This window comes from Xenopus laevis, chromosome 4L (assembly GCF_017654675.1).
Source record: "Xenopus laevis strain J_2021 chromosome 4L, Xenopus_laevis_v10.1, whole genome shotgun sequence".
Lineage (NCBI taxonomy): Eukaryota > Metazoa > Chordata > Amphibia > Anura > Pipidae > Xenopus > Xenopus laevis.
In genome coordinates this window covers 123274312-123289192 of record NC_054377.1, presented here as the reverse complement: position 1 = coordinate 123289192, position 14881 = coordinate 123274312, and positions in this window count along the sequence as shown.

Here is a 14881-nt window from a genome sequence, read left to right as displayed (position 1 = left end):
CATTGGTGTGCAGGTCTTTACAACAAATTTATATATACTAGACATTTAGCCCGTTAAATTAACGGGCGCACAGGGACTGGACGCAGAGACACTTCAACTGATGGTCCGTGGGGCACATGCGCAGTAGCGCAATCCCACGGACACAGGGACTGGACGCAGAGACACTTCAACTTTATTAAAATTGTATATGTATACATGTATATGTATCTGTAGTTACATGGACAGGCGAATCTGTCCCATTTTGCTTCAAATTTGTGAAACTGAAAATTTGAAAAAGGCATATTTTCATATATATATTCATTTATTTTCTAGACTTTTTTTTCACTGCAGTATGCTATTTTTGGGCTACTTTTGAAGTGCCTCTTGGCTAGTTTGTAGCCGACTTTCACTGGTTTTGATGAGACCTGGCAACCCTGGAGCTGAGGTTTTGGTGCCAAGGAGACAATAACCAGCACCAAATAAATGATTTGTAATTGTTCCCCTGACACCCCCTCACAGAAGTAGAAGCCGCGAGCAACAGACCATGAGTGCGTATGGCCGCCTCACACAACATAGACTCAGCGGCTTACGTGTAGCGTCACTGCGCTTTTATACGTGTAGTCGTGACGCCAAACTCGCGAGATGAGACTTGTGACGTCGAATTCGCCATCCGGCAGCAGTAAAGGGGCTGGATATTCACGGCTATGGGACGACGGGCCGTGATGAGAGAATTGGCTCTGTCCCGCGAGAAGCAGTGAGAACCGTATTCATTGCTTATCAGTATGGGGAAACTGCTACACGGCAACAAAAACCCACTAATGTCTTAAAGTGGACCTGTCACCCAGACACAAAACTCTGTATAATAAAAGTCCTTTTCAAATTAAACATGAAATCCAGTTTCTATTTTTTATTAAAGCATTCATAGCTGTTGTAAGCTCATTTAAAATCTCTGCTGTCAATCAAATATTGTCTGCCCCTCCTCTATGCCCTGGGCATAGAGGCGGGGCAGCCAATTACTTTCACTTTCCATTCAGCACTTCCTAGATGTCGCTGCTCTCCACACATTCCCCCGTTCTCTTTACCATTTAAATGTGTAGCCAGGGCATGGGGATGGACATCAGGTCCCCCATTCTGGTGCACAAACAAGATTCTGAGATGATACAAGGCTTGTCTTAATAACAGTGTCCACAAAATGGCTGCTCTCTACTTGCTGTAATAATGAAATCCCAGACTGAAGGAAGAAAGATTCAAATAATTTATATAGTGTAATTAAAGTTCATTTTGCTTGACTAATGTGATAAAATAGGATTTTGAATACATTTTTTTGAGTGACGGGTCCCCTTTAAAGGTTTCAAGAACAGGTTCCGAAATAAGCTGCAGAATATGTCAGTGACTCCTAGCAGTCGCGAGAAATACACCACAGCCTTTTGTATTATTGATTCACTTAAGCCCATTAAATTAATGCACAGGGACTGGACGCAGAGACACTTCAACTTTATTATATAGGATATATGTCTGTATATAACAGAGGTAGGGAGAATTTTTTTTTTAATCGTGGTATGCATGGCCAGACCTGCCTTATCTAATAAAAGTCTAATGAATAGATGAAAATATGGCTGTAAATGTCAGCCTTCTGGTGTTCCATGAAAATCCAAGCTAATTTCATCATTCACCCCAACTCTCACATTAATTAGCTTTCACCTTTCATTTAGCTTTTAGTATGTTAGAGAATTGCCAATTCTAAGCAACTTTTCAGTTGGTCTTCATTATTTATCTTCTATAGTTTAATTATCTGCCTTCTTCTTTTGACTCTTTCCAGCTTTCAAATGGTGGTCACTGACCCCATCTAAAAAACACATTTTCTATAAGGCTACAATTGTATTGTCATTGCTACTTTTTATCACTCCTCTTTCTTTTAATGTCTCTTCTATTTATATCCCAGTCTCTTATTCAAATCAGTGCATGGTTGCTAGGGTAATTTGGACCCCAGCAACCAGATTGCTGAAATTACAAACTGGAGAGCTGCTGAATAAAAAGCTAAATAACTCAAAAACAAAAACCAATTGCAAATTGTCTCAAAATGTCACTCTCTACATCATACTAAAATGTCATTTAAATTTTGATTAAGAATAGTTTCTGTGCCCCCAGTATGCATGTATATGTGGCAGATTGACAGAAAAGAAGGAATATATATATATATATATATATATATATATATATATATATATATATATATAATATATATATATATATATATATATATATAATTATTGCTCAATTGTGTAGATACTCAAGATCTTATTTCCTTCTGTGGATGGTAAACAATGAACTTTTGTAGGGGCCCCTCCTACCCACTACTTTTTGTTTTTAGGGGATTGGGAAGTACTTTTTAATCACTGTTAATGATGTGATTAAAGGATACGTTTTCATCTTTATTTCTGTTTAAAGTTATTTGTGTGGAGAAAATGTATGTATTTTTTTTTAATTATCTGGCTGACATTCCTTCCATGTGGCAAGTGAGGTATTTTATAAAGGGTTTAAAATATGATGAATAGGAGAGGGCGAATCAAAAGATAAGGAATAAAAAGTAACAATAAAATTGTAGCTGGTAACAGGTATTAGGTTGTTTGGGTCAGTGACCCTCATTTCAAAACTGGAAAGAGGCAAAAGTTAAAAGCAATTATTAAATTAATGAATTAAAAAACTATAAGTAAATAATGACGACCAGTCAATAATCTGCTAAGAATAGGACATTCTATAACATACCAAAAGTTAACATACTGGAAACCCCCAGGTCCCAAGCATTCTGGAAAAAAGATTCCATCCCTATTTATATATATATATTATAATCATTTATCTGTATAGCACCAGCAAGTTACGCAGTATCATTTATACTTGAAATTAAGGGGCAAATTTACTTAAGGTCGAATATCGAGGGTTAATTAACCCTCGATATTCGACTGTCGAAGTTACATCCTTTGACTTTGAATATCGAAGTCGAAGGATTTAGCGCAATTAAATTCGAACCGAACGATTCAATGGATTTTAATCCAGCGATCGAAGGATTATCCTTCGATCAGAAAAACCTTGTAAAGCCTATGGGGACCTTCCCCATAGGCTAACATTGGCCTCGGTAGGTTTTAGGTGGCGAACTAGGGGGTCGAAGTTTTTTTTAAAGAGACAGTACTTTGATTATCGAAAGGTCGAATATTCAAACTATTTTTAGTTTGAATCGTTCGATTCGAAGTCGAAGGTCGAAGTAGCCAATTCGATGGTCGAAGTAGCCTCTATTTTCCTCTATTCCTTCACTCGAGCTTAGTGAATGGGCCCCTAAATGTATAACAAATAAGAATCTTATATTTTAACAAACAAGAGTTACAGTTAAAAATAGGATCAGGGAGGCATACTCGCAAGAGCTTACAATCTAAAGGGTTATGGTACATTCAAAACATAATGAATATGAAACAAATGGTAATCTGTGATAAATTGATGTCTGATTAATTAAGATACATTGAATATGCGTCGCTAAACACGTGGGTCTTTAGAGAGCATTTGGAAGGAAGGGGAGAGTCTGATAGTTCAAGGTAGAGAGCTTCAGAGACAGAAGCCCAAGAGAAGTCTTGTAGTAGGGAATAGGCTGAAGTGATTAGAGGAGAAGAAAGGCAAATTCATAAGTAGATCATAAGTTGAAGTAGTGTATTTGGAGATCAGAGCTGAAATATAGGGAGAGGCTTGCATCCAAGGATCCTCACTAGAGTTACCAAAGTTTTTGGAGGAGCTGTCCAGTTCAAAACCTCCTGCCTGGTAAAACCAGACAAACTCCATGAACCATTCAACATATGGAATCATAAACCCACTCCCAAATGTCATCTGCCCCCCAGCCCGACCCTTATGCCATCAGCCAGTCCCCAACATAATAGGCCCATCCCCTTTTCTCTAGCTTTTGCTGCCGGCAAAGGTGGCAACCCTAAATCTGCACACTTTTAATCTTGTGCAAATAATCTCTTTATCAAACACTGTACAGGCAGTGCCTGGGTTAAGTACGACATCGGGTCTGTAGGTTTGTTCTTAAATTGAATTAGTATGTAAATTGAAACATATACATTTACTTATTAAATGCAACAAGACAGATGACTATGAAGATTTTCATTCATCCAGGTTATGGTATATCTAATATAAGTAATTATAACTGGACTTGCTGAGTAATCATTGAAGACGTTTCACTACTCATCCGAGCAGCTTCTTCAGTTCAACTGACTGGTGTGGGAAGTTCTCAGCGTGTAGATACAAGACAGATGTTTGTCTTAACAAAGTATTAATTTTACCTTTCTGTGCTCTTCTGTAGACAACACATGCCAGAGATGATTGAGGCAGGTGGTTTATAAAGCTAAATCTTAATAAAGGCCAAGCAAACCATAGTACATTACTGTAATAGCCTCTGTTTGTAAGTATGGATTGTATGTAAGTCGGGTGTATGTAACTTAAAGACTCCCTGTACATGTTTGAAGAACAAATAGATTATTTGCATGAAAATAAAGTTGTGTGGATCCTTTATAGGTCCCTGGTGAGGCCTCATCTGGAGTATGCAGTGCAGTTTTGGACTCCAGTCCTTAAGAGGGATATAAATGAGCTGGAGAGAGTGCAGAGACTAAGTACAACTAAATTGGTTAGAGGGATGGAAGACTTAAATTATGAGGGTAGACTGTCAAGGATGGGGTTGTTTTCTCTGGAAAAAAGGCGCTTGCGAGGGGACATGATTACACTTTACAAGTACATTAGAGGACATTATAGACAAATAGCAGGGGACCTCTTTACCCATAAAGTGGATCACCATATCAGAGGCCACCCCTTTAGACTAGAAGAAAAGGACTTTCATTTGAAGCAACGTAGGGGGTTCTTCACAGTCAGGACAGTGAGGTTGTGGAATGCACTGCCGGGTGATGTTGTGATGGCTGATTCAGTTAATGCCTTTAAGAATGGCTTGGATGATTTTTTGGACAGACATAATATCAAAGGCTATTGTGATACTAAACTCTATAGTCAGTATAGGTATGGGTATATAGAATTTATGTGAAAGTAGGGAGGGGTGTGTGTATGGATGATGGGTTTTCATTTGGAGGGGTTGAACTTGATGGACTTTGTCTTTTTTCAATCTGATTTAACTATGTAACTATGTTCAACTGATTGATCCAGCTCACTAACTGACTGTGCAGACATAACCTGCATAAACTACATAATTATATATATATATATACACACCAAGGCAGAGAGTTTCATATCCTCTTTGGAAAGTCCTGTAAAGTGAGCAAAACATGTTGAGGTGTTGGGTTCAGTGCAAGGTCTAATAGCCACCTGGGAGGGCAAGCCACGGTCAACATATGGGGAAAACCAGGATTAAACACAATAGTGCCTATAGATTTAAAGCAGGTTTTAGGTTTATAGGGGTTTCTCTTTTATATGTTAAAGGAGAAGGAAAGCTCCAAGACAGTTTATTGCCAACAGATTAGCCACAATAGTACAAGCTAGAACGCTATATTTATTCTGCAGAATGCTTTACCATACCTGAGTAAACGGCTCTAGACACTGTCTCTGTTTGTTTAGGATAGAAGCTGCCATATAAGCTTGGTGTGACATCACTTCCTGCCTGAGTCTCTCCCTGCTCACTTACAGCTCTGAGCTCAGATTACAGCAGGGAGGGGAGGAGGGAGGGGGAGAGGACAGAGGACTCAGAGCAGCACTACTTTGAGGGTTTTCTGGTGTATTTATATAGAGCCTTTCCTTCTCCTTTAATAGGCTATTTGCTCATTATCTGTTATATAATTTCCCACAACCCATAAGTTTAACTTTCAAAGTGGAACTGTCATCCTAAAGTTGGCCAAACACGGAGAGATCCGCTCATTTGGCTATGTCGCCAAACGAGCGGATCTCTCCCCGATATGCCCACCTAAAGGTTGGTCGTATCGCGGGACCACATTAACGAACAGATGCTGCCGCGATCCAACGGGATTTTTAGTCCCGTTCGATCGACATCTGGCCGACTTTGGCCAGATATCAATCGGGAAAGCCCGTCGGAGGGCCCTATACACGGGCCAATAAGATGCCGACTTTTATCGGCCCGTGTATGGCCACATTTAGAAATAATTTCAAATGCTTTTCTATTGTGTTATTCAAGCAAAATAACGTATACTTACACTATATAAATTATTGAAATCTTGTTTCCTGAAGTCTTGAAATTACAATCACAGCATACAGATAGTGGCCATTTAGTGCACACTTTCATTACAAAATCTTAAAGTTTAAGGGCCAGAATGGGGCACCTGATGCCCATCCATATGCCCAGGCTACACAATTATAGATTGTAAGGAGGGAGAGGGAATGTGAGACGGACAGTGACATCTAGGAAGTGCTGAATGGAAAATGAAAGTAAGTGCTAGACAGGGTCGGACTAGGCCGGCGGGACACCAGGAAAAAACCCAGTGGGCCCAGGCTCTTTTGGGCCCCGCCAGCCCAGATTTACTCCCTGAACTCCCTGTCACTGCACTCCCTCCCTGAACGACACACTGAAGAGGTACGTGTGTGCATGTGCGCTCTCTGGAGAGGTTAGGGGGGGGGGAGTGCAGAGAGGACTTTGTGGCAGGCAGGCCTGGGGGACGGTTGTAGGGCCCCTGAAAGTCTGGGGGGGGGGGGGGTGACAAAATTATTTTGTCCTGCCTTCTGTCCTCCAGGTCTTAGACTGCAACTCCCACGGCTACAGGTTGTGCACACACACTGAAAATATGTTATGATTGTTGCACAGAATAATATAGCTATCTAATTTTCTCCTTCCTTTAAAACCATGGTATAATGGGGGGGGGCTCTGTCCTACTAAGAACTGTCTCTGCATCTATGAAATGCTACTGTTGATATATTAGAAAGAATGCCAACACTAACAGTGGTGTACCAACAGTAAGCCAGGCCACGCTGCATAAACAATCTATGGAGGGGCCCAGCATGCACTGAGACCTTCATCATACATGTGCCCTCGGCCTTCACTGAAACAGTTCATTGTGTTTGTGTGCCTGCTTGATTTTGTGTGTGCCATCTGCACAGGAAGCACTGCACGATAATGGAGTGCTCAACCTGTAAGGATTCCACTTGTTGAAAGTGGTGGGTGCTTGACCAGAAATCCCCTTCCTTGCATGGGGAAGCACACCAAAAACAATGGCTGTGTGAAAAAAAGGTGATTTATTTAGCCCATATGCATTTCACAAACAAGGCAATGTTTCGGACCCAAGCCTAGGCTTGATAAAGGTCCCGGAAGGGGCCCTGAAACGTTGCCTTGTTTGTGAAATGCATATGGGCTAAATAAATCACCTTTTTCACGCAGCAATTGTTTTTTGGTGTGCTTCTGGATTTTGTCTAATCTGCACAGGCAGCAGGCACATAAATTCTAAGTTTGTTTTGCGGCAATAGAGTAAGCTGGCCCCAGTCCACAACTACGAGGTCTGATACATTTACACAGTCTACTACATTATCAGCAAATAGTTTCTACAAAATCTTAATAGAATAGCAAACTCTAAAAAAAGAAAAAGAAAGAATATGAGTATTGTTATACAATGTAGGTGTCACAGTCGGCACCCTACACCAGAACAGCCAAGCACCCTGGTCTCGGCTCGACTTCACCAGTTAAGTGACTGCCTTTGGCCTCGGGAGGAGCCCTCAGCTTACTCAGATGCCACCTGGACTTAACGAGAGGTGCAAGGCGTAAGTTCTGGCAGGCAATGGGGCACGACTGTTTACAAGGATACTAGAAGATGGAAGCCACCAGGAACCGGCAGGCCGGGCCAGCACAAGCAGGTAGAATAATCAGACAGGCCAAAATCAGGATAGAGATCGTAGAATAGTCAGAGGACAGTCAAAGGTCTCAGGATTGGAGAGGTCAACGTAGTTTCAGACAGGCAAGGTCAGGATTGGAGAGATCAGAGTAGTAACAGGCAGGCAAGGGTCAAACACAGTAGATCAAGACAGGAATCACCAGAATAACACCCAGGAACAAGCTAATTGAACCTAACAACGGGCAACATCCTGTAATCTGAATGGGCTTTATATACCTTTGAATTTCGCGCCAATTGCGCGCTGGCGTGATGACGCCAGCGCAACTGCACCTTTAAATAACGAACGTGCGCGCGGCGCGCGCCCTAGAGGAAGCCGGCACAGGAGAAGGAAGCAGCGCGACGGGCGTCCACGCTGAGGACGCGGCGTGGACCCCGCTGCCGCTAGACCACCAGGGTAAGTTCCTTACATTACCCCCTCCTCTAGGAGGGGCCACTGGACCCTCAACCTTACCAGGAGACCTGGGATGGGATTGTCTCCTAAGGTAGTCCACCCTGGCATCAGACTTGACCAGACTTTTCACCAACACTGGAAGAGGACTTGATTGTTGGTGGACCTGTATGGCTGGTTTTAACATAGAAACATGAAACAGGTTAGATAATAAAAATATCTCAGGTAACTCAAGACGGACAGAGGTTGGGTTCACGATTTCCACAATAGGGTATGGACCTATAACTTTGGGCCCCTGCTTAAGAGCTGGAATTTTAAACTTAATTTTCCCTGTGGATAACCAAACCAAAAGTCCCCAACCTGAAATTTGGGTACTTCCCTATGGGACTTACTGTATCTACTGCTCTTTTTTGAGCGGATGTAACTGCCGATAGGGAACTACGTTTTGGGTTACCAAACCTGACCCCAGTAGGCTTTTATCAATAGCAGAAATCCTCATAGGAGATGTGAGGGGAATAAGGGGAATATTATACCTTTCTGCGAAGGCAGCATCTAAAAAAATTCCCCCCAGCCCCAGAATCCACTAAGGCTGAAACTGTAACTGAGCCCCCAGGCCAGGATAAAACTACAGGTACTACGTTTTTTGAGGCGAATTGGGGAGAGGAAATTTCTCTACCCAAATGGAGCTTCCCTTCTCCACATAGGTTTCCAAAATTTCCAGGCCTCTTGGGACAATTTTTAAGGAAATGCCCCTTATCCCCACAATACATGCATAGACCCAGGAATTGCCTATGGGCCCTTTCCTCTGGAGACAAGCGTTTAGCCCCCAATTGCATGGGTTCTCCCTGAGGGTTAGGAAAGGAGGGAGTCATTACATGTAGTAGGGAAATCAGTATCCCCCTCAGCTCGTCTTTCCCTTTGCCTCCTATCAATTTGGATGGCTAACCTCATGAGGTCATCCAAAGTGGATGAAGGAGGGTAATTAACTAGGCTATTTTTGACAGAGCTAGAAAGACCCACCCGAAATTGACTACGAAGAGCTGTATCATTCCACCCAGTCTCAACTGACCAGCGGCGGAATTCTGTACAATACTCCTCAATAATTCTTTTCCCTTGATGGAGTTTAGGAATAGCGGAGTCGGCAGAACTAGCACGATCCGGGTCATTGTATAACATGGCCATGGTAGCAAAAAATGCTTCTAGGGATAAACGGGCAGGGTCAGAGGGGGGTAATCTTAGTGCCCAAACTTGTGGGTCACCTTGTAGTAAGGTCATAACGAACCTTACTTCATCCTCACCAGTAGGGAAGTTGTGAGGGAAAAAACTAAGGTATAACTTACATGCCTCTTGAAAAACAAAAAATTTACTCCTATCCCCACTAAACTTCTCAGGAAAGGGGATTTTTGGGTCATGGGAAAAACCTCTTTTACCCGGAGTAGCTGACAGAACAGACCCCTCAGGAATCTCAGATTGCTGTGCATCCAACCTCTCGGGAAAGAGACCGCAGACCTTGAATAATAAAGTTCTGCCTCCCCTCTTGTTCATCAAGGCACTGGAGGAGGGTCGAATACAACAGTTCAGTGGTTTGCGGAATAGCGGGAGCTTCTTCCATTTTCTTCTGTCTCATGGGCCCGTTGTACTATCACGGTCGGCCCCCTACACCAGAACAGAAGCCGAGCACCCTGGTCTCGGCTCGACTTCACCAGTTAAGTGACCGCCTTTGGCCTCGGGAGGAGCCCTCAGCTTACTCAGATGCCACCTGGACTTAACGAGAGGTGCGCAGCGCGCGCCCTAGAGGAAGCCGGCACAGGAGAAGGAAGCAGCACGACGGGCGTCCACGCCGAGGACGCAGCATGGACCCCGCTTTATCATCACTTGTAGTATGAAACACTGTATCCCCAAAGTTGTCATCACAGAAGAGGGGACTGACACTGGATACTGGCATCATATACTTAGGATTCTCCTTTACCTCAAAATGATGTGGGCATGGTGTGAAGTGAGTTGCTTGTCCACTTCGCAATACATGAGTTTTAAAGGAGTCAACTTCAGATGGCCTGTGCATTTTGTCTAGACAAACATCGCACACTATTACCCAGCCTAGGTCAAGTCTTTGCGCATAGGGAGCATCATGAGGACCATTGCACTGTTGCCGTACCTTATGGACTCTAAGAATGTCTCTTCCCAACAAGAGCAGGATTTGAGCATCTTTTTCAATGGCAGGAATTTGACTGGCGAGGTGCCTTAAGTGGGGTTGGTGGCATGCAGCTTCTGGTGTGGGAATCTCTTCCCTGTTATTAGGTATCTCATCACATTCAATTAGTGTAGGTAAAGGCAGATGAATGTTACCTTTAATTGAGGAGATAATGTACCCATTAGCCCTCCTGCCCAGAGTCTCTATATGACCAGCACAGGTATTGAGGGTATAGGGTTCTGCATCCCCCTTGATGTTGAAAATCTCAAAGAACTGTGGTCTTGCCAAAGATCTGTTTCTTTGGTCATCAAGCATAGCATTAGTCTTTATTAGTTTCTCCAGTCGACCTTCAGGATATACCTGGATTAGGCATACCTTGGCACAGCATTTGGGACTATAGCCTTCTCCGCAGACTTCGGTACATGAAGTTGAAATCTTTGTTGAAGCAGGAACACATCTTTGTTCCTCCCCGCCATGATTTGAGATGGGGTTGGAGACTGTGGACTATCAGGAAGAGGTGTTGGATGCATTGCTGCAATATGCTTGTCACTGCTGCACTCAGTACACTTAATAACAGTCTTACAGTCCTTAGCAATATGGTCTAAGGAGGCACAGCACTTATAGCAGACCCCAAACTTCTGGAGAAGATCCTTGTGCTCCTGTAAAGACTTTGCCCTGAACCCACAACATTTCTTAAGTGGATGTGGTTTCTTGTGAATTGGACACTGCCGGTTGGGATCCTCGGCAGTGGTGTAACTAGTTGTTACTGGGCCCCATAGCAAATTCAATTTAGGGCCCCAAAATATTTTTAAGTTGGCCTATTTTACCAAGATATATTAAAATTGCTAATTAATTAGGGTCTCACTGGGCCCCCTATACTCCTGGGCCCCCCTGCAACCGCAGGGTCTGCTTCCTCTATAGTTACGCCCCTGATCCTCGGTTTTCCCAACAGAAGAAGTTTTGTCAACTAAAGAGTTTGTAGCAGGAGGGATGTCTGTCTTTCTAACAGACACTGTGCCACGCAAGTCTCTGTGTTTAGTAGCTGTGTTGTCAAGCCGTGCAGATGATGAGGCAGAAAGGTTGGGTTACTAAAGCTGAAGCTTGGATCATTCTTGACCCAGGCATAGTCGCTGATGAATTTGCAAAAGTATAAAAATGGAGGAAAGGATACATTGTATTGTTTCTTGTACTTTGAGCACGATGTGGCCCACTTCTCTTGCAACCCGTATGGTAGCTTTGCCACTACTGGGTTCACACCATGAGCTCAGGCCCGGATTTGTGGCAAGGCCACATAGGCCCGGGCCTAGGGTGGCAAAAATTTAGGGGCGGCATGCCACCCAGCCGCAACCCTGCCCCCATGATTTAAATTGCGCTCAATGTCGCTTCACGCAGCCGGTGCTAGGACCATGTAGCACCGGCAGCCGCAGGGGGGCGTGCGCAACAGAAGAAGTCGGCACTTGGACAATGCGGCCTTGGGGCGCCGCGGTTTGAAATCCGGCCCTGCATGAGCTGTATCCAAATAGCTGAGTCCTGATAGGCGAGGATCTGCCTTAGCTAACTCTAGCTCCATCAGAAGGTCACTTGCAGCTTGTGATTATCTTTGTCGGTTATTTTTGGGAAAGATTGTAGTCTCTTAAACAAGGCACTTTCTACGGCTTTAGAGCTACCATAGGTTTTTTCAAGTCTTCCCCAAGCAGCAGCAAGACCTGCATCTGGGTAGTCAACATGCACAGCTCTTAAGCTGGCCATAGATGTTGAGATTTTTAAAAGATCAGATCCTGATCGTGAGACCACGATCTTCTAAGAACGATCGTACGATCGTACGAATTTACCATCAACTAAAAAGACCAATTTACCAGGAAAACAAAGGGAAAACAAAGGGGAGCTGCCTGCTTGGCCCTGCAAACATAGAGAGATTGCACTGGGACCGACAAAGATTTTTTGACCTGGCCGATCAATTTCCCGACAGATGGCCGAAAAATCGTAAGATGTACGATCGTTCGAATACCACTAACCACACGATAATTGGTCGGGCTTCCCTAAAATCGGTCGTTCGGCAAGAAGAATCGTCACGTCTATGGGGAGCTTTAGTCTCTTAACACGATCTGCAGACTCTGGACCTAGCCATTTGATGAGTAAATCAAGTTCCTCTTTGGCTGTGAGGTTGAGGTCAGCAATTGCAGCTTTAAACGTAGATCTCCAGGCTCTATAATTCTCAGGACATCAAACCTTGAGAGACTAATGTTAATGAGCTCATGACGTATCATGTACCTGGCAAAGTCAGACAGGTCTGATCTCTCACTCTTTGGTGCCTGGGTAACTTGTGGAACCTGGGGGTTGTATAAGCTTCCCGGTGTATAAAGGTGAGATGAACCAGGATAAAATGAAGTGGCACATGCATTAAGCAGTGGTTTGGTCTGGAAGGCTTTTGCTGGCTCTAGTTTAAACTGAGGTTTGTCACTGGAATTCACCTGAGAGATGGTAGGGGGTATCATCTCATGCTGAGTGACTACGTCTGTGTGGTTGGTCTGTCGCTGTGCCAGCGGTGGCAGCTCCATGGTTTGGGTACAGCATTGTTAGTAGTAACAGGTAAAAGAGACTGACCTGTATTATGAGTTGCAGGAGTTATCCTTGGATTTTGTAAGATTGGTTGGTTGTCATTAGCATACCTCCCAACATTTTGGAAGTAAAAAGAGGGACAAAAATTTTTTTTCCACATGTAGCGCAGCAATTTTTTGACCACACCCCTTTCTGTGGCCACACCCCCTAATTACCATGTTTGTTTTACAAAATTTGGCAGGTTATGAAAGTTTGAAGATATTTCTCCTTATCTAAACTGTGTTTTTGTGTCTCAAAATTGTTACAAAGTATCTTATTTGCACCTGTGGCTGTTCTGTGCTCTCTGCTAAAAGCCAATTAAGTGAGAAACTTTGTTTCTTTTTCTGGCTGTTCAGTGCAGAGAAAAGAGGGACTTTCCAGTACAAATGAGGGACTGCGGGTTGAGCTGTCAAAAGAGGGACTGTCCCTCCGAAAAAGGGACAGTTGGGAGGTATGCATTAGATGCATCCTGGTTTAGTACATATTTACTTGTGTGTTCAATAGGATCTTCAGACTCTGCTGGGATAGGGCAGTCTGGTTCATGCGATTCTCCCAGTGCTTGCTCAAAGACCTTTAACCTTGCAATAGCTGCTGCCTTTTCCATTTGAAGAATTTCTAATTCAGCTTCCATGTCTGCTCTTTTACATGCAACTTCTGCTGCTGCCTCTGATTGCTGGCGTGTAGCTTCTGCTTGCTGCCTTGCAACTTCTGCTCTAAGTTTAACCTCTCTTTTAGCATAGGAAATTTGCACCAGGTGTGTAATCTTGAGCTCTACCTTATCCTTAGCGCTTTGCACCAAAAGGTCTCTTTCTTGGTCTAAGGCAGGGATCCCCAACCTTTTGAACCCGTGAGCAACATTCAGAAGTAAAAGGAGTTGGGGAGCAACTCTTGCATGAAAAATGCTCTTGGGGTGCCAAATAAGTGCTGTGATTGGCCATTTGGTAGCCCCTATGTGGATTGTCAACCTACATTGTGGCTCTGTTTGGCAGTACATCTGTTTTTTATACAACCAAAACTTGCCTCCAAGCCTGGAATTCAAAAATAAACTCCTGCTTTGAGGTCACTGGGAGCAACATCCAAGGGTTTGGTGAGCAACATGTTGCTCACAAGCTACTGGTTGGGGATAACTGGTCTAAGGCTTCAGATCTGGTTAGCTCTGCTGAGGATTCCTCTATATAAGTGTCCCTTAAGAAGGTAGTATATTTAGCAGACAGCCGCTGATAACGTTCATAGTTAGCAGAAAAGCGATTTATACAGTCTCTTAAATCGGCTGCGTCATTGTTAGAATGTGAAAGAACGGACATGCATTGCACTGTTCTATCCCATAGTTCTGATAAATTGCTTGAAAACTCATCCCTTGTAATCGCATAATTTTCTCTGGACTGTTGAGATGGCTTTATTATGCGCTTGGGCCTGACGCTTTGCTCTGCAGTATATATGGGGTTTTCTCCCTGGATGTCTGTGAGATCTGGTGCATGGTGACTTGCTTAGCTTCAATTGAAAATTAATGCACAGAGCCTTGCTGAGACATTTTGCCCTTTTGCTGAAAATGGTTACTGTCTCTTTAAGAATGTTACAGCAGTGGCAGGAGTGTGGGGGAAACTGCAGCAGTGTTATAGCAGGACCCTGAGAGCAGTGTATACAGCAGCTTAAGCAGCACAATAACACTATCCAGTTGCATAAAACAGTCCTGAACATTCACAGGCAACTTATAATATCCTTATATTTTACAAGAGGGGGTACTTTATTCACTATATATTCTTTTTGACTACTCTGACTCCAATTGCTGTAATAATGGCTGTGAGACCTCCCTGCTGGGCCTGAATGGAGCTGTAACAACCACAGAGGACA